Source organism: Scyliorhinus torazame, chromosome 8, assembly GCF_047496885.1.
Source record: "Scyliorhinus torazame isolate Kashiwa2021f chromosome 8, sScyTor2.1, whole genome shotgun sequence".
NCBI lineage: Eukaryota > Metazoa > Chordata > Chondrichthyes > Carcharhiniformes > Scyliorhinidae > Scyliorhinus > Scyliorhinus torazame.
The window spans coordinates 11,291,076-11,315,970 of record NC_092714.1 but is presented as its reverse complement, the minus strand read 5'-3'; the positions used below and the strand labels follow the sequence as shown (position 1 = coordinate 11,315,970).

At 50.0% G+C, this 24,895-nt stretch overlaps 1 protein-coding gene across 17 annotated transcripts in view; it reads left to right on the top strand.

Moving 5' to 3' along the window:
• robo2 (roundabout, axon guidance receptor, homolog 2 (Drosophila)) overlaps positions 1 to 24,895 on the top strand; it is a 1,628,477-nt gene that overhangs the window by 646,867 nt on the left and 956,715 nt on the right. The gene's annotated exons all lie outside the window — the stretch shown is intronic.

Genomic DNA, 24,895 nt, shown 5'->3' with positions numbered 1-24,895 from the left:
TGCACTGGAAGTCTCATCCCAGTAATGTGGGGGCGCAGAGTTGGGGAAGGACGTAGAGCCTGTAGTTTTTGAACTCCCTCCCTTGCACCGTTAGGGTAACTATGCAGAAGCCTTTGATCTGTACGGAGTGGGATCCTGCAGCTAGGGAAATCTTTTGTGCGCTGAGATGGGTGGTCAAAGAACAGCGTCTTACCATGTCGGGGTGGATAAAGCTCTCCGTGCTCCCGGAGTCGACTAGGCATGGTGTCTCGTGCCCGTTTATCAGCACCGTTGTCGTCGTCGTCTGGATTGTCCGAGGCGGAGCTTGGTCCAGCGTTATTGAAGCGAGACGTGGTTGTAGTAGTTGAGCATCTTCTTCGAACCCCGTGGAGCCGTCGACGCTGGGGTCCGTTGTTGCTGTCCAAGATGGCGTCGGGGGTGAACAAAATGGCTGCCCCATGCATCGCACATGGCTGGGGGGTCACAAGATGGCGGCGGGGGTGGACAAAATGGCCACCCCCATGCGTCGTACAGGTCTGGGGTGGTCCAAGATGGCGGCGCCCTTCCTCCCTTCGTGGTGGCCGGGACCCAAAATGGCGGCGTCTGCGGGTCATACATGGGGCGCTGGGGGGGTTGGGGAGCGTTAGGAATGCGCGGGGCTCCCTCATCTGTGGGGACAGCGGTGGTCGGGACCCAAATTTGTAGCGCCAGCGGGTCATACGTGGGGCGCGGGGGGGTGTTTGGGGGGCGTTAGAGACGCGCAGAACTCCCTCTTCTCCGGGGAGAGCGGTGGTCGGGACCCAAAGTGGTAGCGCCGGCGGGTCATACATGGGGCGCGGGGGGGGGGGGGGGGCTGTTGGGGAGCGTAAGCGGCGTGCAGGGCTCCCTGTTCTCCCGGGACCGCGGTGGTCGGGACCCAGAGTGGCTGCGCCTGCGGGTCGTACATGGGGCGCTGGGGGGGTTGGGGAGCGTAAACGGCGTGCAGGGCTCCCTGTTTTCCCGGGACAGCGGCGACCTCGCGGGACCGGCACACAGCCGCGAAATGGCCCTTTTCCCCGCAGCTCTTGCAGATCGCTGCGCGAGCCGGGCAGCGCTGCCGGGGGTGTTTCGCCAGGCCGCAGAAATAGCAGCGGGGGCCCCCGGTGCGACTTGGCGTTTGGACCGCGCAAGCCTGTGGGGTGTCCGGGGGGGGGGTTTGTTGCAAAGGGTACGTACGGAGCCCAATGGGCTGCCGCGCAGTCGGGGCCTTAGGCGCGGGTATTTCGCGCGGCCACGTCTAGGGAGGCTGCTAGGGCCCGTGCCTCAGAGTCCTAGCGACTCTTTTTCTAGAAGTCTTTGGCGGATTTGGGAGGAGTTCATACCTGCCACAAAAGCATCGCGCATTAACATGTCCGTGTGTTCATTTGCGTTCACCGACGGGCAGCTGCAGGCTCGTCCCAAAATTAGTAGCGCGGCGTAGAATTCATCTATCGATTCTCCGGGACTTTGCCGTCTCGTTGCGAGTTGATAGCGAGCGTAGATCTAGTTTACTGGGCGGACATAGAGACTTTTAGTGCTGCGAACGCCGTCTGGAAATCCTCTGCGTCTTCGATGAAAGAGAAAATCTCCGTGCTTAACCTCGAATGCAGGACCTGTAGTTTTTGGTCTTCTGTGACCCGGCCGGTGGCCGTTCTGAGGTAGGCCTCAAAACAAGTCTGCCAATGCTTGAAAGCTGCTGCCGCGTTCACTGCGTGGGGGCTGATCCTCAGGCCTTCCGGGATGATCCTGAGCTCCATAGTCCTTTAGTCACGCTTAATAAATTGTAGCGCACAAAGACTCCGAGAGACGAATAGGGTGAAGTCGATGAGGCTTTATTAAGCGTGACTGCTTTCCCCGCAGTTCAGTAGTAGACTGCCTGCGGGGGAGGATTCCAGGTACTTATACTCCGCCTTCAGGGCGGAACTAGAGGTCAACGTCCAACCAGGACCCGGGATCTGTCAGCCAATGACATCATGGCTTCACAGTCCCACATGACCCCTAATGCATACTACCACAGGGATAAAAGGTTCTTTTTCGGAATGGCAACCGGTGACGAGTGGTGTCCCGCAGGGTTCAGTGTTGGGGCCACAGCTGTTCTCTTTATATATTAACGATCTAGATGACAGGACTGGGGGCATTCTGGCTAAGTTTGCCGATGATACAAAGATAGATGGAGGGGCAGGTAGTATGGAGGAGGTGGGGAGGCTGCAGAAAGATTTAGACAGTTTAGGAGAGTGGTCCAAGAAATGGCTGATGAAATTCAACGTGGGCAAGTGCGAAGTCTTGCACTTTGGAAAAAAGAATAGAGGCATGGACTATTTTCTAAACGGTGACAAAATTCATAATGCTGAAGTGCAAAGGGACTTGGGAGTCTTAGTCCAGGATTCTCTAATGGTAAACTTGCAGGTTGAGTCCGTAATTAAGAAAGCAAATGCAATGTTGTCATTTATCATAGATTATCATAGATTATCATAGATTATCATAGAATTTACAGTGCAGAAGGAGGCCATTCGGCCCATCGAGTCTGCACCGGCTCTTGGAAAGAGCACCCTACCCAAGGTCAACACCGCCACCCTATCCTCATAACCCAGTAACCACACCCAACACTAAGGGCAATTTTGGACACTAAGGGCAATTTATCATGGCCAACCCACCTAACCCGCACATCTTTGGACTGTGGGAGGAAACCGGAGCACCCGGAGGAAACCCACGCACACACGGGGAGGATGTGCAGACTCCGCACAGACAGTGACCCAAGCTGGAATCGAACCTGGGACCCTGGAGCTGTGAAGCAATTGTGCTATCCACAAGGCTACTGTGCTGCCCCTTTATCTCAAGAGGCTTGGAATATAAAAGCAGGGATGTACTTCTGAAACTTTATAAAGCATTAGTTAGGCCTCATTTATAATACTGTGAGCAATTTTGGGCCCCACACCTCAGGAAGGACATACTGGCACTGGAGTGGGCCTCGCGGAGATTCACACGAATGATCCCAGGAATGGTAGGCCTAACATACGATGAACGTCTGAGGATCCTGGGATTATATTCATTGGAGTTTAGGAGGTTGAGGGGAGATCTAATAGAAACTTACAAGATAATGAATGGCTTAGATAGGGTGGACATAGGGAAGTTGCTTCCATTAGCAGGGGAGACTAGGACCCGGGGGCACAGCCTTAGAATAAAAGGGAGTCACTTTAGAACAGAGATGAGGAGAAATTTCTTCAGCCAGAGAGTGGTGGGTCTGTGGAATTCATTGCCACAGAGGGCGGTGGAGGCCGGGACGTTGAGTGTCTTCAAGACAGAAGTTGATAAATTCTTGATTTCTCGAGGAATTAAGGGCTATGGAGAGAGAGCGGGTAAATGGAGTTGAAATCAGCCATGATTGAATGGTGGAGTGGACTCGATGGGCCAAGTGGCCTTCCTTCCGCTCCTATGTCTTATGGAGCAGCTGTTTGTTCCCCTTAGTTGAAGAGTCAGTTACGTGTGGACACAAGTTCAAAGTGAGGGGTGTGAGGTTTAGGGGGGGATTTGAGGAAAATCATTTGTACCCAGAGAGTGGTGAGGGTCTGGAATGCACTGCCTGGGAGGGGTGTAGAGGCGGGATGCCTCACATCCATTAAAAAATATCTGGATGAGCATTTGGCATGCCATAACATTCAAGGTTATGGGCCAAGTGCTGGCAAATGGGATTAGGTGGGCAGGTCAGGGCCTTTCATGTGTCGTTGCAGACTCAATGGGCCGAAGGGCCTCTTCTGCACTGTAGTATTCTGTTATTCTGTGGTAGCGAATTCCACAGATTCCCCACTCTCTGGGTGAAGAAATTTCTCCTCACCTCAGTCCTAAAAGGTTTACCCCTTATCCTCAAACTATGACCCCCTAATTCTGGGCTCATCAGGACAAATACTAGAATGTCAAATTTCAAACAATCATATTTCATATTCCAAAATAGCTCTTCCAAAGAGCTAGCACAAGTATAATGGGCCAAATAGTCTCCTTCTGTGATGCATAATTGTATAAGAGTTAGTTTAAAGGCTGTAAAACATGAATGCGCCACTGTCTAAATGCAAATGATCCCTTTTACAACACTAAATAGCATGGGAAATGACCATGGAAACAGAAATTAGATTAAAGATTTCCAGTGTGGAGCTAGAAGCAACATATGCGCAATGGACTGAAGGGCCTTACTTTTCGCCAGAGGCCCTGTTTCTATTTGCTGTATTACTGGGCAGACCAATACCCTCGTCAGGCTCCATGTCGGCATGTTTCACATTGACATATTGTTGTTCTATCAATTATAACGAACAGAGAGGAGGGCTGTTTACCAGACCAAGACTGTGTGCAGAATTATAATGATTAAATGCAATTTGAGTGTTAATAACACATTGAAACAGAAAGGTCAGAAATAATCCTCAATTATGTACTGTACTCACTTCTGCCCATGAACTGACGGAGCTGTGAATCTGAATATGTTTCCCACTTTGTCCACATCCAACAACGACATGCTTTTGTTAGGTCCCTTTAACATAATCAGAGATGGACTTTCACCCACACTCCCACCCTATACCTGGAACCCAGTAAACCCATCCAACCTTTTTGGAAACTAAGGGCAAATTAGCATGGCCAATCCATCTAACCCGCACATCTTTGGACTGTGGGAGGAAACCGGAGCACCCGGAGGAAACCCACACCGACATGGGGAGAACGTGCAAACTCCACACAGTCAGTGACCCAAGCCAGAATCGAACCTGGGACCCTGGAGCTGTGAAGCAACTGTGCTAACCACTATGCTACCGTGCCCCCCTGTTGAGAGGTGGTGGAAGCTTAGAGAAGTTCAGATGAGGTCTTGATTTGGTGTGAGGTTTCTGAACTTTCGTTGAGTAAAGGCGCAAAGCTGCAGCCGGGTTTCTGGCATTCAGCCTGGCGGGCAGCCTGAGGCAAAGTTGAGGTCGTCGTCCTAACATTGGGGTGTGTGAGTGCGAGGCCTTCAGCGAGGCGAAGAGGGTGGGGGGGGGCAACCAACCGAAAAGAACAGAAGCCTCCTCCTGCACAGCCTGCAGCCAGACACAAACGGTGGTTTTTGGCTCGAGGCCTGGTCACCTGAGCGAGAGCTGATAGGTGAGCAGAGCAGCAGTCGATAGGTGTGAAGAAGACGAGGAAAGCGCCAGCGTCGTGCCTCAGGGAATTTGTCAGCGACCAGCGCGACTGGGACGATTCAACCAGAGCTAGAGTCTATCCAGGCATGGCTGAGGGTGAGAGGGCTGAGCAGCAACCAGACTGGGCGGCGAGGGCGAGATCCTGGGTTTCTGTGTCTTGCATTGTGGGAGATGAGGATGGGCGGGGTCAGAAGGGTATTGACATCATTTGAGATAGGACTTGACATCCTTGGGGGCAAGGTGTAATGTGGGGCTCCTGCAAAGAGGGTGAGCGTGGGCCCCCCAAAAGTGTAAATCGGCCTCAGTTGGTTTCCTAACCCGGGACCCCGTGAGCCAGGCATCATTAAAAGAAAATGAACTGGCCGCTACCTCACCGCTGTGATATCACAGTCAGTGCGCTTCCAAAGCACAGCATTTAGGATTTGAGTACTTAAAGCGCTTTAGGACGTCACAGAATTCTGAAAGGTGCTCTATAAACGTAAATTCTTAACTTCGCTCAGATATTTTTTCCCCTGGTGTTTTTTATTTTGGTTAAAAAGTGCTTGGTGCTGACTTTGATATTAATCGGGATCAGGAGGAGTTATGGAGCCAGGCTGTGCGAGGTGAGTTAGAGAGCACCATCCCTTGGACTGTCAGTGGTCATGTGGGGAGCGTGGGTTTCCTCAACTTTTGACCGAGCATGTCCCCATCAGTCACGCCTGGTGCCCAGGGACTCCTCCGGTGCTTTCTGAAATTAAAACATTCCAGGGCTATCAGCAGGCAAGGCCAACATAACCCAACTGTTGAAAGTTAATGAAGTGACAGTGTGACGGGCTTTTACAAAGGGACAGTGTATGTACTACCTGATGCTCAGCACTAAATCAGGAATTGCACACATTGTAAAAGGGAAACTAAAACCAGTACACGGTGTTACAGAACAAACCTTGCTTGTGTTTTTTTTCCCCCAAGATTTTTTCCTCCCTTTCTTTATTCCCCCTCCCCACCCCCAATTGTCTCCCCACCTGCCCAGAGGATGCTGAATAACGTGTTGGGGGAGGGGGTTGCATTCGGGTCTGTAAATCTCCTCGCGGTTGATTCTCAAAGTGTGGGAAAGAGCCTCAGTCAAACCTCATCCTGCGCTCTGGGTATGTGCATGGACAGTTTCTGCAGGGGCCTTCCGCACTGTCCGCTGTCCCCCGTCCCCCATGTGCAGTTTGGTGGACATTTCCCCCACAGAACCTCCAACTGACTTCTCCCACCTCTGTCAAAGACAGCCTGAGGAATCCCAGAATAATACAGTGCAGAGTGTGGCCATTCAGCCCATCCTGCTGGTGCTAATGCGAGTATTTGGGTCCATGTATTTGTCTGTATAAAACACCCTCAGTGCAGAAGGAGGTCATTCGCTCCATCGAGTCCGTGCTGACCCTCCGGAAGAGCACTCTATCTAGGCCCACTCTCCTGCCCTATCCCCGCAACCCCATAACCCCACCCAACCTCTACACCTTTGGACTGGAGGTATAAACCGGAGCACCCGGAGGAAACCAACTTGGATGCTCCCCCGCAGACACGGGGAGAAAGTTCAAACACCACACAGTCACCCAAGGCTGCAATGGAAACCCGGGTCCCTGGTGCTGTGAGGCAGCAGTGCCAACCACTGTGCCCCCGTGCATGTCTGATTCGTTTGGGTGTGCCTGTTGTGTGTGTATGTATGCATACGAGTGCATGATCGTGTCATGTTCGTATATGTGTGCATGCCTGTATGTGTTTGTACATGTGTTGATCTGTGTGCACATCTGTGTGTGTGTGTGTGTGTGTGCATGAGAGAGATAGAGAAAGGAACCTGCATTACTATGAGAGGGATGAGGACTACGGGTGGCTATGGGGGTGGGATGCAGTTGCAGGTGGGGAATGGAGTTAAGGCCATAATCAGACCAGGCATGATCTTATTGAATGGCGGAGCGAGCTCGAGGGGCCGAATGGCCCACTGCTGCTCTTATCACCCTGTCCTGCCCCGTGTTGACACTTCCTCGCGCACAGAGAGGCGCAGTGGACTTTTCCAGCTTTTTATTCGGGTTTGTAACACAGCAAAGGGCCAGTGCTTTCACCTCCGGAGTGGAGCAACTTGGCCAACGGAAAGAAAAATACCACAAAACACTTCAGCAAGCATTGTGAATGTCTGAGTTACTTGCACAAATTCCCGGCGGTTGTTAAATTTTATGTAATGTCAATGTAGTAAAACAAACCCAACAACCTGGTGATACGGCAGGCAAGCTCGCACCTCACCTCAGCACAGGCTGCAGACAGGTGTCAAACAAAGAGAGTTGTGGCCTGCTCAAGAGTTACTGGTTTACAATTGCAAAACAACTCAGTGCAGACTTCCCAAATCCGGCACTTAGTAAATTCCATCCTGTGATGGAAGATTAAGTCCGACTATGATCTGAGGTACCAGGCTGAATGTGCAACCCTGAAGTTATTGACAGTAGTTTTAATGATCGGTGGGGAATACTTCTCCTCGTTAAAGTCAATACTGTTTAATCAGATCATGATAAGCACGCAGGTTTGCAGTGAAAATATTAAATTAGTCTTCCAGTTTCTTCCCTCGGTTTCTGATCTCAGGCCAAGCGCCAACTCCCTTGAATTTAATGAGTTTGAAAAGTGTCGAAAGTTAAATCCACACTGTGCATTTTTCTGTTTTCCCGAATTTTTCTATTTCTCCCCAATTAGTTACTCGTTTTCCAGTTGAATGAAACCCATAGAACAGAGAACATTACAGCGCAGTACAGGCCCTTCGGCCCTCGATGTTGCGCCGACCTGTGAAACCACTCTAAAGCCCATCTACACTATTCCCTCATTGTCCATATGTCTATCCAATGACCATTTGAATGCCCTTAGTGTTGGCGAGTCCACTACTGTTGCAGGCAGGACATTCCACGCCCTTACTACTCTCTGAGTAAAGAACCTACCTCTGACATCTATCTTATATCTATCTCCCCTCAACTTAAAGCTATGTCCCCTCGTGCTAGACATCACCATCCGAGGAAAAAGGCTCTCACTGTCCATCCTATCCAATCCTCTGATCATCTTGAATGCCTCAATTAAGTCACCTCTTAACCTTCATCTCTCTAACGAAAACAGCCTCAAGTCCCTCAGCCTTTCCTCATAAGGGGCGAGATTCTCCGACCCCCCGCCGAGTCGGAGAATCGCCGGGGGCTAGCGTGAATCCCGCCCCCGCCGGTTGCCGAAGTCTCCGGCACCGGAGATTCGGCGGGGGCGGGAATCGCACCGCGCCGGTTGGCGGGCCACCCCCCCGTGCGATTCTCCGGCCCGGATGGTCCGAAGTCCCGCCGCTAAAATGCCTGTCCTGCCGGCGTGGATTAAACCACCTACCTTACCGGCAGGACAAGGCGGCGCGGGCGGGCTCCAGGGTCCTGGGGGGGGGCACGGGGCGATCTGGCCCCGGGGGGTGCCCCCACGATGGCCTGGCCCGCGATCGGGGCCCACCGATCCACGCGCGGGCCTGTGCCGTGGGGGCACTCTTTCCCTTCCGCCTCCGCCACGGTCTCCACCATGGCGGAGACGGAAGAGACTCCCTCCATTGCGCATGCGTGGGAATGCCGTCAGCGGCCGCTGACGCTCCCGTGCATGCGCCGCCCGGAGATGTAATTTCCGCGCCAGCTGGCGGGACATCAAAGGCCTTTTCTGCCAGCTGGCGGGGCGGAAATTCGTCTGGCGCCGACCTAGCCCCTTAAGGTTGGGGCTCGGCCCCCAAAGATGCGGAGCATTCCGCACCTTTGGGGCGGCGTGATGCCTGACTGATTTGCGCCGTTTTGGGCGCCAGTCGGCGGACATCGCGCCGTTTCCGGAGAATTTCGCCCAAGATCTTCCCTCCATACCAGGCAACATTCTGGTAAATCTCCTCTGCACCCTTTCCAATGCTTCCACATCCTTCCTATAATGCGGCGACCAGAATCGCACGCAATACTCCAAATGCGGCCGCACCTGAGTTTTGTACAGCTGCAACATGACCTCAAGGCTCCGAAACTCAATCCCTCTACCAATAAAAGCTAACACATCGTACGCCTTCTTAACAACCCTCTCAACCTGGGTGGCAATTTTCAGGGATCTATGTACATGGACACCGAGATCTCTCTGCTCATCCACACAGCCAAGAATCTTACCATTAGCCCAGTACTCTGTCTTCCTGTTATTCCTTCCAAAATGAATCACCTCACACTTTTCTGCATTAAACTCCATTTGCCACCTCTCAGCCCAGCGCTGCAGCTTATCTCTGTCCCTCTGTAACTTGTAACATCCTTCCGCACTGTCCACAACTCCACCGACTTTAGTGTCATCTGCAAATTTACTCACCCATCCTTCTATGCCCTCCTCCAGGTCATTTATCAAAATGACAAACAGCAGTGGCCCCAAAACAGATCCTTGTGGTACACCACTAGTAACTGGACTCCAGTCTGAACATTTCCCATCAACCACCACCCTTTGTCTTCTTCCAGCCAGCCAATTTCTGATCCAAACTGCTAAATCACCATGAATCCCATGCCTCCGTATTTTCTGCAGTAGCCTACCGTGGAGAACCTTATCAAACGCTTTACTGAAATCCATATACACCACATCAACTGCTTTACCCTCATCCACCTGTTTGGTCACCTTCTCAAAAAAATCAATAAGGTTTGTGAGGCACGACCTACCCTTCACAAAACCGTGTTGACTATCTCTAATCAAATTATTCCTTTCCAGATGATTATACATCCTATCTCTTATAAACCTTTCCAATATTTTGCGCAGAACAGAAGTAAGGCTCACTGGTCTATAGTTACCGGGGTTGTCTCTACTCCCCTTCTTGAACAAGGGGACAACATTTGCCATCCTCCAGTCTTCTGGCACTATTCCTGTAGACAAAGATGACTTAAAGATCAAAGCCAAAGGCTCAGCAATCTCTTCCCTAGCATCCCAGAGAATCCTAGGGTAAATCACATCTGGCCCAGGGGACTTATCTATTTTCACACTTTCCAGAATTGCTAACACCTCCTCCTTATGAACCTCAAGCCCTTCTATTCTAGTAGCCTGAATCTCAGTATTCTCCTCGACAACATTGTCTTTTTCCTGTGTGAATACTGATGAAAATTATTCATTTAGCACCTCCCTATCTCCTCGGACTCCAAGCACAACTTCCCACTACTGTCCTTGACTGGCCCTACTCTTACCCTAGTCATTCTTTTATTCCTGACATATCTATAGAAAGCTTTAGGGTTATCCTTGATCCCACCTGCCAAAGACTTCTCATGTCCCCTCCTGGCTCTTCTTAGCTCTCTCTTTAGGTCCTTCCTAGCTAACTTGTAACTCTCGAGCGCCCTCACTGAACCTTCATGTCTCATCTTTACATAACCCTCCTCCTTCCTCTTGACAAGTGTTTCGACTGCTTTAGTAAATCACGGTTCCCTTGCTCGACCACTTCCTCCCTACCTGACAGGTACATACTTATCAAGGACACGCAGCAGCTGTTCCTTGAACAAGCTCCACATTTCTATTGTGCCCATCCCCTGCAATTTTCCTGTCCATCCGATGCATCCTAAGTCATGCCTCATCGCATCATAATTGCCTTTCCCCCAGATATAACTCTTGCCCTGCGGTATATATCTATCCCTTTCCATCACTAAAGTAAACGTAATCGAATTGTGGTCACTATCACCAAAGTGCTCATCTACCTCCAAATCTAACACCTGTCCTGGTTCATTATCCAGTACCAAATCCAATATTGCCTCGTCTCTCGTTGGCCTATCTACATACTGTGTCAGGAAACCCTCCTGCACACATTGGACAAAAACGGACCCATCTAAAGTACTCGAACTATAGCGTTTCCAGTCAATATTTGGAAAGTTAAAGTCCCCCATAACAAGTACCCTGTTGCTTTCGCTCCTATCCAGAATCATCTTTGCAAACCTTTCCTCTACATCTCTGGAACTTTCCGGAGGCCTATAGAAAACCCCTAACAGGGTGACCTCTCCTTTCCTGTTTCTAACCTCAGCCCATACTACCTCAGCAGACGAGTCCTCATCAAACGTCCTTTCTGCCACCGTAATACTGTCCTTGGCTAACAATGCCACCGCTCCCCCTCTTTTACCACCTTCTCTGAGCTTGCTGAAATATCTAAACCCTGGCACCTGCAACAACCATTCCTGTCCCTGCTCTATCCATGTCTCCGAAATGGCCACAACATCGAAGTCCCAGGTAGCAACCCATGCCGCAAGTTCACCCACCTTTTTCCGGATGCTCCTGGCATTGAAGAAGACACACTTTAAACCACCTTCCTGCCTGCCGATACACTCCTGCAACTTTGAAACCTTACTCATGACCTCACTACTTTCAACCTGTATACTGGAGCTACAATTCAGGTTCCCAAGCTCCTACTGAACTAGTTTAAACCCTCCCAAAGAGCATTAGCAAATTCCCCCCCCAGGATATTGGTACCCCTCTGGTCCAGGTGTAGACCATCCCGTTTGTAGAAGTCCCACTGACCCCAGAATGAGCCCAATTATCTAGAAATCTGAACCCTCCCTCCTGCACCATCCCTGTAGCCACGTGTTCAACTCCTCTCTCTCCCTATTCCTCGTCACGCTATCATGTGGCACGGGTAACAACCCAGAGATAATAACTCTGTTTGTCCTAGATCTAAGTTTCCACCCTAGCTTCCTGAATTCCTGCCTTATATCCCTATCTGTTTTCCTACCTATGTCGTTGATACCTATGTGGACCATGGCTTGGGGCTGCTCCCCCTCCTCCTTAAGGATCCCGAAAACACGATCTGAGACATCACGCACCCTGGCACCTGGGAGGCAACACACCAACTGCGAGTCTCTCTCGTTCCCACAGAATCTCCTATCTATCCCCCTAACTATGGAGTCTCCAATGACTAATGCTCTACTCCTCTCCCCCCTTCCCTTCTGAGCCACAGGGACAGACTCTGTGCCAGAGACCTGTACCCCATGGTTTACCCCTGGTAAGACCCCCCCCAACATTATCCAAAGCGGTATACTTGTTACTAAGGGGAACAACCACAGGGGATCCTTGTACTGACTGCTTCCTCCCAGCCCCTCTCACCGTCACCCATCTATCTTTATTCGTCGGAGTAACTACATCCCGGAAGCTTCTATCTATGACCACCTCTGCCTCCCGAATGATCCGATGTTCATCCAGCTCCAGCTCCAGTTCCTTAATGCGATTTCTGAGGAGCTGGAAATGGGTGCACGTCCCACAGATGAAATCAGCAGGGACACTGACGGCGTCCCTCACCTCAAACATTCTGCAGGAGGAACATTGCACTACCTTCCCTGCCAGCCCCTCTAGATAAAAAAAGAAAAAGAAAGAAAGAGCTTACCTGTTATTCACTTCCCTTCTCAGCAAACACTCACTCAGCAACCTCTGCGCCCCGCACGATAGCACCTGAGGGAAAATAAAAGAAAAACTACTTACCAGTCACCAGCCAATCCCTTACCTGCAGGCTGCGATGTCACGGTTCAACTTGTTTCTACTTCTACCTGCCCTCGAGCCTTCCTCTTGATCTTTACAGCGGTTGGTTTTTTTTTTTGGTTAGAGGAGGGGGTAGGGAGGGAAACACTGAAGAAGTGTTTTGGGTTTAAGTGTCACTTGACAACAGCTTCACCTTCAAGTTAGGGTGAGCACACGGATGTATGAAAATGTCCCCCACAACAGCCAATCAGCATCTCCGCTCTACTGCCTTCTGCTGGATGCTTGTCTTCACTTGAACAGCTAGGGTCTCTTGCTCAGGTACACCTTCAAGTTAGGGTGAACACACGAACGCTTGCAGATTTACCCCGCAACAGCCAATCAGCAACTCCGCTCTACTGCCCTCTGCCGGGATAGAACATACAGTGCAGAAGCTCACCTTGAGGGGATAGGCCCACGCCGGAGTGGTAGGCACACCGCCGGCCAGCGGGAAAGGCCTTCGGCAGAAGTCCGCGCATGCACGGGAGCATCAGCGGCTGCTGACATCATCCCCGCGTATGCGCAGGGGGGGGTGTCTCTTCCGCGTCAGCCATGGTGAAGGCTGTGGCCGAGGCGGAGGAAAAAGAGTGCACCCATGGCACAGGCTAGCCCACGGATCGGTGGGCCTCGATCGCGGGCCAGGCCACCGTGAGGCACCCCCCGGGGCCAGATCGTCCTGCGCCCCCCCCCCCCAAGGACCCCGGAGCCCGCCCATCCCACCTGGTCCTGCCGGTAAGAGAGATGGTTTGATTCTCGCCGGCGGTACTGGCATTCCAGCAGCGGGACTTAGGCCCATCGCAGACCGGAGAATCGCCGGGGGGGGGGGGGGCTCGCTGACCGGCGCGGCGGGATTCCCGCCCCCGCCGAATATCCGGTGCCGGAGAATTCGGCAACCGGCGGGGGCAGGATTCACGCGCCCCCCCCCCCGGCGATTCTCCGGCCCGGCGGGGGGGTCGGAGAATCCCGCCCCAGATCCTCACTGATTTCTTATTTTCATCTGAGTCTTCATTAGGGTGTAATAATCATAACGTGCATTTGTGTAGCGCCGAAAAGCATTCCACGACGCTTCACCTGAGGAGAATTTGATAAAGGGCAGGATTTTCCACATGCTCCTGTGGCATGTTCTATGATCCCTATTTGTGGAAGAGTGTTGGAGCCATTGAAGGATACAGCGAAAGTTGAAGAGGTCATGGTTGGGAAATTTGGAACTTCATTTCCGGAACACAAAAAGCTTGGGACCTCCGAATGAAGGTTCTAATAATGTTTGGAAAGGATATTTGGTGAAATATTGTTCCCATTGTTTGAGGGTGTAGGGACCCCATCACTGGAAGGACAAAAGAAGTTAGGAGGGACGTTTTCTCATTTAGGGTTAGAATGTGGAATAAGAACATAAACACAAAGAAATAGGAGCTGGAGTAAGACACGCGGCCATCGCGCCTCCTTGGCCATTCAGGAAAATTACGGCTGACCTTCCAACTCAACTCTACTTTTCCACTTTTTCCCCATATCCCTTAGTGCCTAGGAACCTATTGATATCCATCTTGAGGACACTTGTCAACTGTGTATCCTCTGTTCTCTGGGGTAGAGAATCCCAGATATTCACAACCGTCTGAAGACATTTCTCTTCATCTCAATCCAAAATGGTTAACTCTGTAGGGGCTAGTTTAGCACAGTGGGCTAAACAGCTGGCTTGTAATGCAGAACAAGACCAGCAGTGCGAGTTCGATTCCCGTACCAGCCTCCCCGAACAGGCGCCGGAACGTGGCGACTAGGGACTTTTCACAGTAACTTCATTGAAGCCTACTTGTGACAATAAGTGATTATTATTTATCCAGTGATTACGAATCCTAAGATAAAAGCAAATTACTGCGGGTGCTGGAAACTGAAACAGAAAATACCGGACAATCCCAGCAGGTCTGACAGCATCTGTGGAGAGAGAAGGGAGCTAACGTTTCAAGTCTGGCTTTTCTGGTGCAGTGTGGCTGTTGGATCTTGCCACGAACTGCCTCCCATGCCACTATATCTCAACCATGATCCAATGCCAGAGCAGACTCGATGGGCCAAATGGCCTAATTCTGCTCCTATAACTTATAAACTTATGGATCCGATTGAAATGTATAAAACTCTGATCGGTCTGGGCAGACTGGAGGCAGGGATGTTGTTTCGTCTAGCTGGAGGAGTCTAGAAGAGCAGCACGGTAGCACAGTGGTTAGCACAGTTGCTTCACAGCTCCAGGGTCCCAGGTTCGATTTTCGGCTTGGGTCACTGTCTGTGCGGAGCCTGCCCATCCTCCCCGTGTGTGCGTGGGTTTCGTCCGGGTGCTCTGGTTTCCTCCCACAGTCCAAAGATGTGCGGGTTAGGTGGATTGGCCGTGATAAATTGCCCTTAGTGTCCAAAAAGGTTAAGTGGGGTTACTGGGTTTCGGGGATAGGGTGGAGCCGTGGGCTTGTCCAGGGAGCTCTTTCCAAGGGCCGGTGTAGACTCGATGGGCCGAATTGCCTCCTTCTGCACTGTAAATTCTATGATAAGAAGAAGGGGTCACAGCTGCAGGATACAAGGTGGGCCATTTAGGACTGAGATGAGGAGAAACGTCTTCACTCTGAGGTTGGTGAACCTATGGAATTCTCTATGGCAGACGCTGAATATATTTCAGAAAGGAAGAGATAGATTCCTAGACTCTAGAACTGTCAAGGGATATGGGGCGAGGGCTGGAGTGTAGCATTGAAGTAGAGGATTGACCACGATTATATTGAATAGTGGAAAAGGCACGAAGAGCTGAATTACCGACTCCTCCTGTTTTCTCTGTTTCTATGTCCCGCACTTCTCAATTCATGGGAATAGTTTCTCTCTAACAACCCACACTGTTCCCCTTAATATCCTGTAAAATTCAAGCAAATCACTCTTTAACTCCTATAATCCAGGATTTACAACCCTGGGTTATTTAAGCTCCACTCAGTCCTTAGAGTCCAGGCATCTTTCTGGTAAATCTACATTTCATTCCCTTGAAGGCCAGCACATCCTTCCTAAAAGAAGGGGAGGTACCTCCACAAGGGGGGCAGGTAGCTCAGTTGGGTAGAGGACAGCTAGCACGTGGTTCAGAACACCACCCAGAATGTGGGGTTTGATCCCCATTCTTGCTCTGATAGACTTGGGGCCCACCTCCTCACCCTGCCTTGGGGTAAAATAGCAGCAAAAGCTGTAGTTTGGCGACTCTTGTACAGTCGAGGGTGCTACCTGAAGAAGGTAATGATTGTTTTTTATCCATTTACCCTTTCATTTGTTGCCCATCCCTAATTGTGCTTGAACTGAATGGCTTGCTGTGCTATTTCAAAGAGTAGTTAAGATTCCCTCATATTGCTCTGGGTCTGGAGTCACCTACAGGCAGATTTCCATCCCTGAAGAGATTTTGCTTTTATGATAATCAACGATAGGTTCATGGCCACCATTACTGAGACTAGCTTTATATCCCAGACTTATTCATTGAATTTAAATTCCACCAGCTGCTGTGGTGGGATTTGAACCCATATGAGGGCAGCATGACAGCACAGTGGTTGGCACGTTGCTTCACAGCTCCTTGGGTCCCAGTTTCGATTCCCGGCTTGGGTCACTGTCTTTGCGAAGTCTGCACGTTCTCTGCGTGGGTTTACTCCGGGTGCTCCGGTTTCCTCCCACAGCCAAAAGATGTGCAGGTTAGGTGGATTGGCCGTGATAAATTGCACTCACGTGTCAAAAACGGTTAGGTTGGGCTGTTGGGTTACGGGGCTAGAGTGGAGGTGTGGGCATAAGTGGGGTGCTCTTTCCAGGGGCCAGTGCAGACTCGACGGGCCGAATAGCTTCCTTCTGCACTGTAAATTCTTTGCTTCTGTGATCTGTATCCCCAGAGTATTGCAAGCCTGATACCACTGTACGACCATCATCCTAACCTAGATCCTTATCTCTGTAATCTCCTCCAAATCGGACTTCTTGCTTGTCCCCAATTTTCTTCACTCCACCTTTGGCGGCCACACCTGCCCTGTAAACTCTGGAAATCCCTCCCGAACCCTCTCGCCTCTCTCCACTTCTCGCTTCATCAAAGACGCTCCTTCAAATCTACCTCTTTGAGCAAGCTTTTGGTCACCTCCCTTCATATCTCTTGATGTGGATTAGTGCCAGATTCTTATCAGATGACTCCATTGTGAAAGTGTTCAGGGTGCTACGTAAATGTAAGTTGCTGTTGTTTACAAACCCAGGATTGATGGCACCGAATCACTATTTTAATCTTCCTGACCATCAGCACTTGACTTTTCACCGCGGGTTACTCATTAAAACTGCAGCCATTGGAAAGGATGTCTATCGAACAAATGCAAGCCCTGCTGCTTTTTGCAACCCAATTACAGTAGCTATGATGTTCATTTAGCACATGGTACATCCACAAGCCAACAAATCATTTGACAACTGTTAACACAATTATTTGGGTTGCTAGTAACTATTCCTCTCCTTCACTGCAGTGAACTGACCAGATAACTGCAGTTGTTACAAAAGATTAAAAACTGTTTGCTCTAGGCAGCTGTTTGGTGTGAGGCATGGCTGGTGTCCTCAGTTTAGGATTACTGCGGCAAACATAGGTGCGTGATAATCTATTAGCGTGTCGCTGGGGCTATTGTACAACCAAGACTAATAGATGCAATATATCTTCATTTGCAACTTGGAGATTGGTGTAAATCATTAGGGGCTGGTTTAGCACACTGGGCTAAATCGCTGGCTTTTAAAGCAGACCAAGGCAGGCCAGCAGCACGGTTCGATTCCCGTACCAGCCTCCCCGAACAGGCGCCGGAACGTGGCGACTAGGGGCTTTTCACAGTAACTTCATTGAAGCCTACTCGTGACAGTAAACGATTTTCATTTCATTTAATTTCTTTCATTGCGGGATTGTGGAATTTGAAGGCTGGAGTGTATTGTAGTTGGAATTTCAAGGTTGGCAGGGGTTGGATACGGGCGTGTTCGGGAGGGTTCTGAAGGCTTGTAGTTTGGACAGGTTGATGTTGAGATGGGGTTGGGGGTTTGGGTGGGCTTTGAGTTTCAGGAGTGGGAGGTTAGGTGATTTGCAAGTGGGGGTTTTGGAGTTTACAGCGATTAATTTGAGGGATTGGGGGGTTAGACGATTTGGGAACGCACATACAATTAACATGTAAGATTCAGTTACTTTCACCTAACAATGTCCAATTATTTTCTGCGCTATTTTAATGTCATCTTCAAGCTGCTGTGTTTTTTTTAATTTAGAGTACCCAATTATTTTTTTTTCCAATTAAGGGGCAATTTAGCGTGGCCAATCCATCTAACCTGCACATCTTTGCGTTGCGGTTGAAACCCACGCAGACACGGGGAGAATGTGCTAACCCCACACGGACAGTGACCCAGGATCAAACCCGGGTCCTTGGCACCATAGGCAGCAGTGTTGACCACTGTGCCTCCCCAAGCTGCTGTGTTATTTGAGTTTCAAATTGTGCTTTTTCTGCCCTGGGAAAGTTTGTTGGGGAGAATAGGGAGCTATCTAACCCTGTGCTGGACCTCAGCATCATCTCAGAGTAAGGGGGTCACTCGCCCATTTAAGGCTGAGATAAGGAGGCATTTCTTCTCTCTGAGCATAGTGAATCTGCGGAATTCTTTATCTCCGAGAGCTGTAGAGGCTGGGTCATTAGGTATGTTCAAGGCTGAGATAGATATTTAATCAGTCAGGGAATCGAGGGTTAAGGGGATAAGGCAGGAAAGTGGATTTGTGGATCAGAGCCATAATCTCATTGAATGGTGCAGCAGAGCCGCTGGGCTGAATGGCCTCCATCAGCTCCTTTGTCTTATGGCCTTATGGTAAATGTCCTGGGAGTGTTTGATGGGGACAGTGTAGAGGGAGCTTTACTCTGTATCTAACCCCGTGCTGTACCTGTCCTGGGAGTGTTTGATGGGGACAGTGTAGAGGGAGCTTTCCTCTGTATCTAACCCCGTGCTGTACCTGTCCTGGGAGTGTTTGATGGGGTCAGTGTAGAGGGAGCTTTGCTCTGTATCTAACCCTGTGCTGTACCTGTCCTGGGAGTGTTTGATGGGGTCAGTGTAGAGGGAGCTTTGCTCTGTATCTAACTCCATGCTGTACCTGTCCTGGGAGTGTTTGATGGGGACAGTGCAGAGGGAGCTTTATTCTGATCTAACTGGTGGCCTAACTGTGGAAGTATTCAGTTTGTTCAAACAATCCCACCCAAAATGTCTGTGTTCTATTTTGAGTTGAATAAATCCTTTCCAGAGAACGTGTTTTAACTTACTCGTTGGTGAGGTTTAAAAATATGGAACAAATGGGTAATATATTCTGGTCTACAGCAAAACCGACATCCCGTGAAGGAATTTTTAAAAAGATGCTATTAAAATGCAAATTGTTGTCAGAAACAGAAATATTGGATCATGTTCCAGTGCTGGTGTATTTCACAACGTCCCTAGTGTAAACTGAATAGTTGGGATTGGGATTCTAAATCATTATCGGAATATTGCAGTGAATAGTAGCAAATGTATTGTTAGCCTAGCGGCAAAAAAACCAGAAAGACAGTTTTTAGTTTTTGTCTGCTCCGTTTAATTGATATCAGTCATCTCGTTGCATTCGTATGTGAGTGTGAAATTCTTCTCTGACAAATTGACCTTTTTGACTTTCTTGATCTGGCAAGCTCCTAGCTCAATGACTGGCTTTCGTATAGTGCCTTTCGTAGAGTAAATCACCCCAAGGGGTATCGCAGGAGCACCCTCAAACGATGTGACACCAAGTCACCTAAGGAGATATTGGGGCAGGTGACTAGAAACTCGGCCAGAGAGCTAGGTTTGGAGGAGCATCTGAAATGAGGGAGGTTGCTGAGGGGGTCGGAGAGGGAATTGAAGAGTTAAGGACACAGACATTTGAAGGCGCAGCCATCATTAAGATCGGGGAGGCACAAGAGACCAAAATGAGATGAGCACACATATCTCTGAGGGTTGCAGAGATGGAGGAGTTTACAGAGATAATCCTGCCTACTCCATTGCTTTTTGCTGGCACCAGGTGCCAGAAATGAGAATATGTCCCTTTAGGCTACAGTAAGAACTCTTAATTTGATCAATCGAAGGTACAAAAAAAAAGTCAAACCTATAATTAGCAATTTTTTTTCTTTCAGAAGCTGCATTGACGGTTGGTGGGTAAATCATAGTGCGTTAAAGGCAATAATCTGTTTGAGAGGTTTCAAGGACTAGATTAGTATCTTTCAATTCACTGTGAGTTATCCATTAGGCTCTGTAGCACTGTAGCCTTACATAATTCCTTCATCATTCTCTCACAGCTTTTATATCCACATATCTCCACTTTGTTGCCTTTTTGAGTGCGGCACATGTTATGAGGACATGTTGAGATTGTGACATCAGGCTGCAGTATCTCTCAGTTGGTTTACGCCATGAATTATCCAATCATGAGTGGCTTAAAGATTGAGGGCGTCATTCTCCGACCCCCCCGCCGGGTTGGAGAATCGCCGGGGGCTGCCGTGAATCCCGCCCCCGCCGGTTGCCCAAGTCTCTGGTACCGGATATTCGGCGGGGGCGGGAATCGGGCAGCGCCGGTTGGCGGGCAACCCCGCTGGATTCTCCGGCCCAGATGGGCCGAAGTCCCATCGATAAATTGCCTGTCCCGCCGGCGTGGATTAAACCACCTTTTGAACGGCGGGACAAGGCAGCGTGGGCGGGCTCCGGGGTCCTGGGGGGGCGCGGGGCGATCTGGCCCCGGGGGTGTGCCCCCACGGTGGCCTGGCCCGCGATCGGGGCCCGCCCGCGGATCTCCACCATGGCGGAGGCGGAAGAGACTCCCTCCACTGCGCATGCGCGGGAAACTTTCAGCGGCCGCTGACGTTCCCGCGCATGCGCCGCCCCGACATGTCATTTCCGCGCCAGCTGGCGGGGCAACAAAGGCCGTTTCCGCCAGCTGGCGGGGCGGAAATTCCTCCGCCGTCGGCCTAGCCCCTCAATGTTGGTGCTCGGCCCCTAAAGATGCGGAGCATTCCGCACCTTTGGGGCGGCGCGATTCCCGTCTGATTGGCGCCGTTTTGGGCGCCAGTCGGCGGACATCGCGCCGTTTCGGGAGAATTTCGCCCTAGGTCATGGTGCTGCACCTGCCATTGTGGCATCAACTCCAACATTGAGTTACTTGGTTTTAGCCCAGGTTAAAGACATTAAAACTGGCTTTCCCCTCATAGAAATTAGATTTTCATTGGGGCGTCTCAGGGTGGGTTTTGCTGAAACCCGCCCGATTTTCATAGAGCGAGCACCAGACAGCGACAATTGATCTTCTTATTCATGAATCAAAGATTTAATAATTTAGTCAGGGTCGATGCGGCTGTACACTGGCAGGTGTGCATGTGTGATGGAGTGCATGATAAATGCATATGTTTGCTTGTGGAAGGTTTTTAAGAATTGTATTTCTTTCTCAGAGTTACAAAGCCAATCAGAAAGGACAGGGTAAACCCTTAATCCATCTCCTTGCTTTTTCAAAGAAAACCCAATACAAATTCAAATTGAATCCAATTCATGGATGCCATTAGTGTCCCTGCTGATTTTACCTGCAGGAAGTGCTGCCATCTCCAGCTCCTCCAAGACCGAGTTAGGGAACTGGAGCTGGAGTTGGAAGAACTTCGGATCATTCGGGAGGCAGAGGGGGTCATAGATAGCAGCTTCAGGGAATTAGTTACACCAAAGATTGGAGATAGATGGGTAACTGTAAGAGGGACTGGGAAAAAGCAGTCAGTGCAGGGATCCCCTGCGGTCGTTCCCCTGAGAAACAAGTATACCGCTTTGGATACTTGTGGGGGGGGGGACTTACCAGGGGTAAGCCATGGGGTATGGGCCTCTGGCACGGAGTCTGTCCCTGTTGCTCAGAAGGGAAGGGGGGAGAGGAGCAGAGCATTAGTAATTGGGGATAGTCACGGGCACAGATAGGAGATTTTGTGGGAGCGTGAGAGACTCACGTTTGGTATGTTGCCTCCCAGGTGCAAGGGTACGTGATGTCTCGGATCGTGTTTTCCGGGTCCTTAGGGGGAGGGGGAGCAGCCCCAAGTCGTGGTCCACATTGGCACTAACGACATAGGTAGGAAAGGGGACAAGGATGTCAGACAGGCTTTCAGGGAGCTAGGATGGAAGCTCAGAACTAGAACAAACAGAGTTGTTATCTCTGGGTTGTTGCCCGTGCCACGTGATAGTGAGATGAGGAATAGGGAGAGAGAGCAATTAAACACGTGGCTACAGGGATGGTGCAGGCGGGAGGGATTCAGATTTCTGGATAACTGGGGCTCTTTCTGGGGAAGGTGGGACCTCTACAGACAGGATGGTCTACATCTGAACCTGAGGGGCACAAATATCCTGGGGGGGAGATTTGTTAGTGCTCTTTGGGTGGGTTTAAACTAATGCAGCAGGGGCATGGGAACCTGGATTGTAGTTTTAGGGTAAGGGAGAATGAGAGTATAGAGGTCAGGAGCACAGATTTGACGTCGCAGGAGGGGGCCAGTGTTCAGGTAGGTTGTTTGAAGTGTGTCTACTTCAATGCCAGGAGTATACGAAATAAGGTAGGGGAACTGGCAGCATGGGTTGGTACCTGGGACTTCGATGTTGTGGCCATTTCGGAGACATGGATAGAGCAGGGACAGGAATGGATGTTGCAGGTTCCGGGGTTTAGGTGTTTTAGTAAGCACAGAGAAGGAGGCAAAAGAGGGGGAGGTGTGGCGCTGCTAGTCAAGAGCAGTATTACGGTGGCGGAGAGGATGCTAGATGGGGATTCATCTTCCGAGGTAGTATGGGTAGTATGGGCTGAGGTTAGAAACATGAAAGGAGAGGTCACACTGTTGCGAGTCTTCTGTAGGCCTCCAAATAGTTCTAGGGATGTAGAGGAAAGGATGGCGAGGATGATCCTGGATAAGAGCGAAATTAACAGGGTAGTTATTATGGGAGACTTTAACTTTCCAAATATTGACTGGAAAAGATATAGTTCGAGTACATTAGATGGGTCGTTTTTTGTACAGTGTGTGCAGGAGGGTTTCCTGACACAATATGTTGACAGGCCAACAAGAGGCGAGGCCACGTTGGATTTGGTTTTGGGTAATGAACCAGGCCAGGTGTTGGATTTGGAGGTAGGAGAGCACTTTGGGGACAGTGACCACAATTCGGTGACGTTTACGTTAATGATGGAAAGGGATAAGTATACACCGCAGGGCAAGAGTTATAGCTGGGGGAAGGGCAATTATGATGCCATTAGACATGACTTGGGGGGGATAAGGTGGAGAAGTAGGCTGCAAGTGTTGGACACACTGGATAAGTGGAGCTTGTTCAAGGATCAGCTACTGCGTGTTCTTGATAAGTATGTACCGGTCAGGCAGGGAGGAAGGCGTCGAGCGAGGGAACCGTGGTTTACCAAAGAAGTGGAATCTCTTGTTAAGAGGAAGAAGGAGGCCTATGTGAAGATGAGGTGTGAAGTTTCAGTTGGGGCGATGGATAGTTGCAAGGTAGCGAGGAAGGATCTAAAGAGAGAGCTAAGACGAGCAAGGAGGGGACATGAGAAGTATTTGGCAGGTAGGATCAAGGAAAACCCAAAAGCTTTCTATAGGTATGTCAGGAATAAGCGAATGACTAGGGAAAGAGTAGGACCAGTCAAGGACAGGGATGGGAAGTTGTGTGTGGAGTCTGAAGAGATAGGCGAGATACTAAATGAATATTTTTCGTCAGTATTCACTCAGGAAAAAGATAATGTTGTGGAGGAGAATGCTGAGCCCCAGGCTAATAGAATAGATGGCATTGAGGTACGTAGGGAAGAGGTGTTGGCAATTCTGGACAGGCTGAAAATAGATAAGTCCCCGGGACCTGATGGGATTTATCCGAGGATTCTCTGGGAGGCCAGGGAAGAGATTGCTGGACCTTTGGCTTTGATTTTTATGTCATCATTGGCTACAGGAATAGTGCCAGAGGACTGGAGGATAGCAAATGTGGTCCCTTTGTTCAAAAAGGGGAGCAGAGACAACCCCGGCAACTATAGACCGGTGAGCCTCACGTCTGTAGTGGGTAAAGTCTTGGAGGGAATTATAAAGAGACAAGATTTATAATCATCTCGATAGGAATAATATGATCAGGGATAGTCAGCATGGCTTTGTGAAGGGTAGGTCATGCCTCACAAAACTTATTGAGTTCTTTGAGAAGGTGACTGAACAGGTGGACGAGGGTAGAGCAGTTGATGTGGTGTATATGGATTTCAGCAAAGCGTTTGATAAGGTTCCCCACGGTAGGCTATTGCAGAAAATACGGAGGCTGGGGATTGAGGGTGATTTAGAGATGTGGATCAGAAATTGGCTAGCTGAAAGAAGACAGAGGGTGGTGGTTGATGGGAAATGTTCAGAATGGAGTTCAGTTACAAGTGGAGTACCACAAGGATCTGTTCTGGGGCCATTGCTGTTTGTCATTTTTATCAATGACCTAGAGGAAGGCGCAGAAGGGTGGGTGAGTAAATTTGCAGACGATACTAAAGTCGGTGGTCTTGTCGATAGTGTGGAAGGATGTAGCAGGTTGCAGAGGGATATATATAAGCTGCAGAGCTGGGCTGAGAGGTGACAAATGGAGTTTAATGTAGAGAAGTGTGAGGTGATTCACTTTGGAAGGAATAACAGGAATGCGGAATATTTGGCAAATGGAAAAGTTCTTGAAAGTGTGGATGAGCAGAGGGATCTAGGTGTCCATGTACATAGATCCCTGAAAGTTGCTACCCAGGTTGATAGGGTTGTGAAGAAGGCCTATGGAGTGTTGGCCTTTATTGGTAGAGGGATTGAGTTCCGGAGTCAGGAGGTCATGTTGCAGCTGTACAGAACTCTGGTATGGCCGCATTTGGAGTATTGCGTACAGTTCTGGTCACCGCATTATAGGAAGGACGTGGAGGCTTTGGAGCGGGTGCAGAGGAGATTTACCAGGATGTTGCCTGGTATGGAGGGAAAATCTTATGAGGAAAGGCTGATGGACTTGAGGTTGTTTTCGTTGGAGAGAAGAAGGTTAAGAGGAGACTTAATAGAGGCATACAAAATGATCAGGGGGTTGGATAGGGTGGACAGTGAGAGCCTTCTCCCGCGGATGGAAATGGCTGGCACGAGGGGACATAGCTTTAAACTGAGGGGTGATAGATATAGGACAGAGGTCAGAGGTAGGTTCTTTACGCAAAGAGTAGTGAGGCCGTGGAATGCCCTACCTGC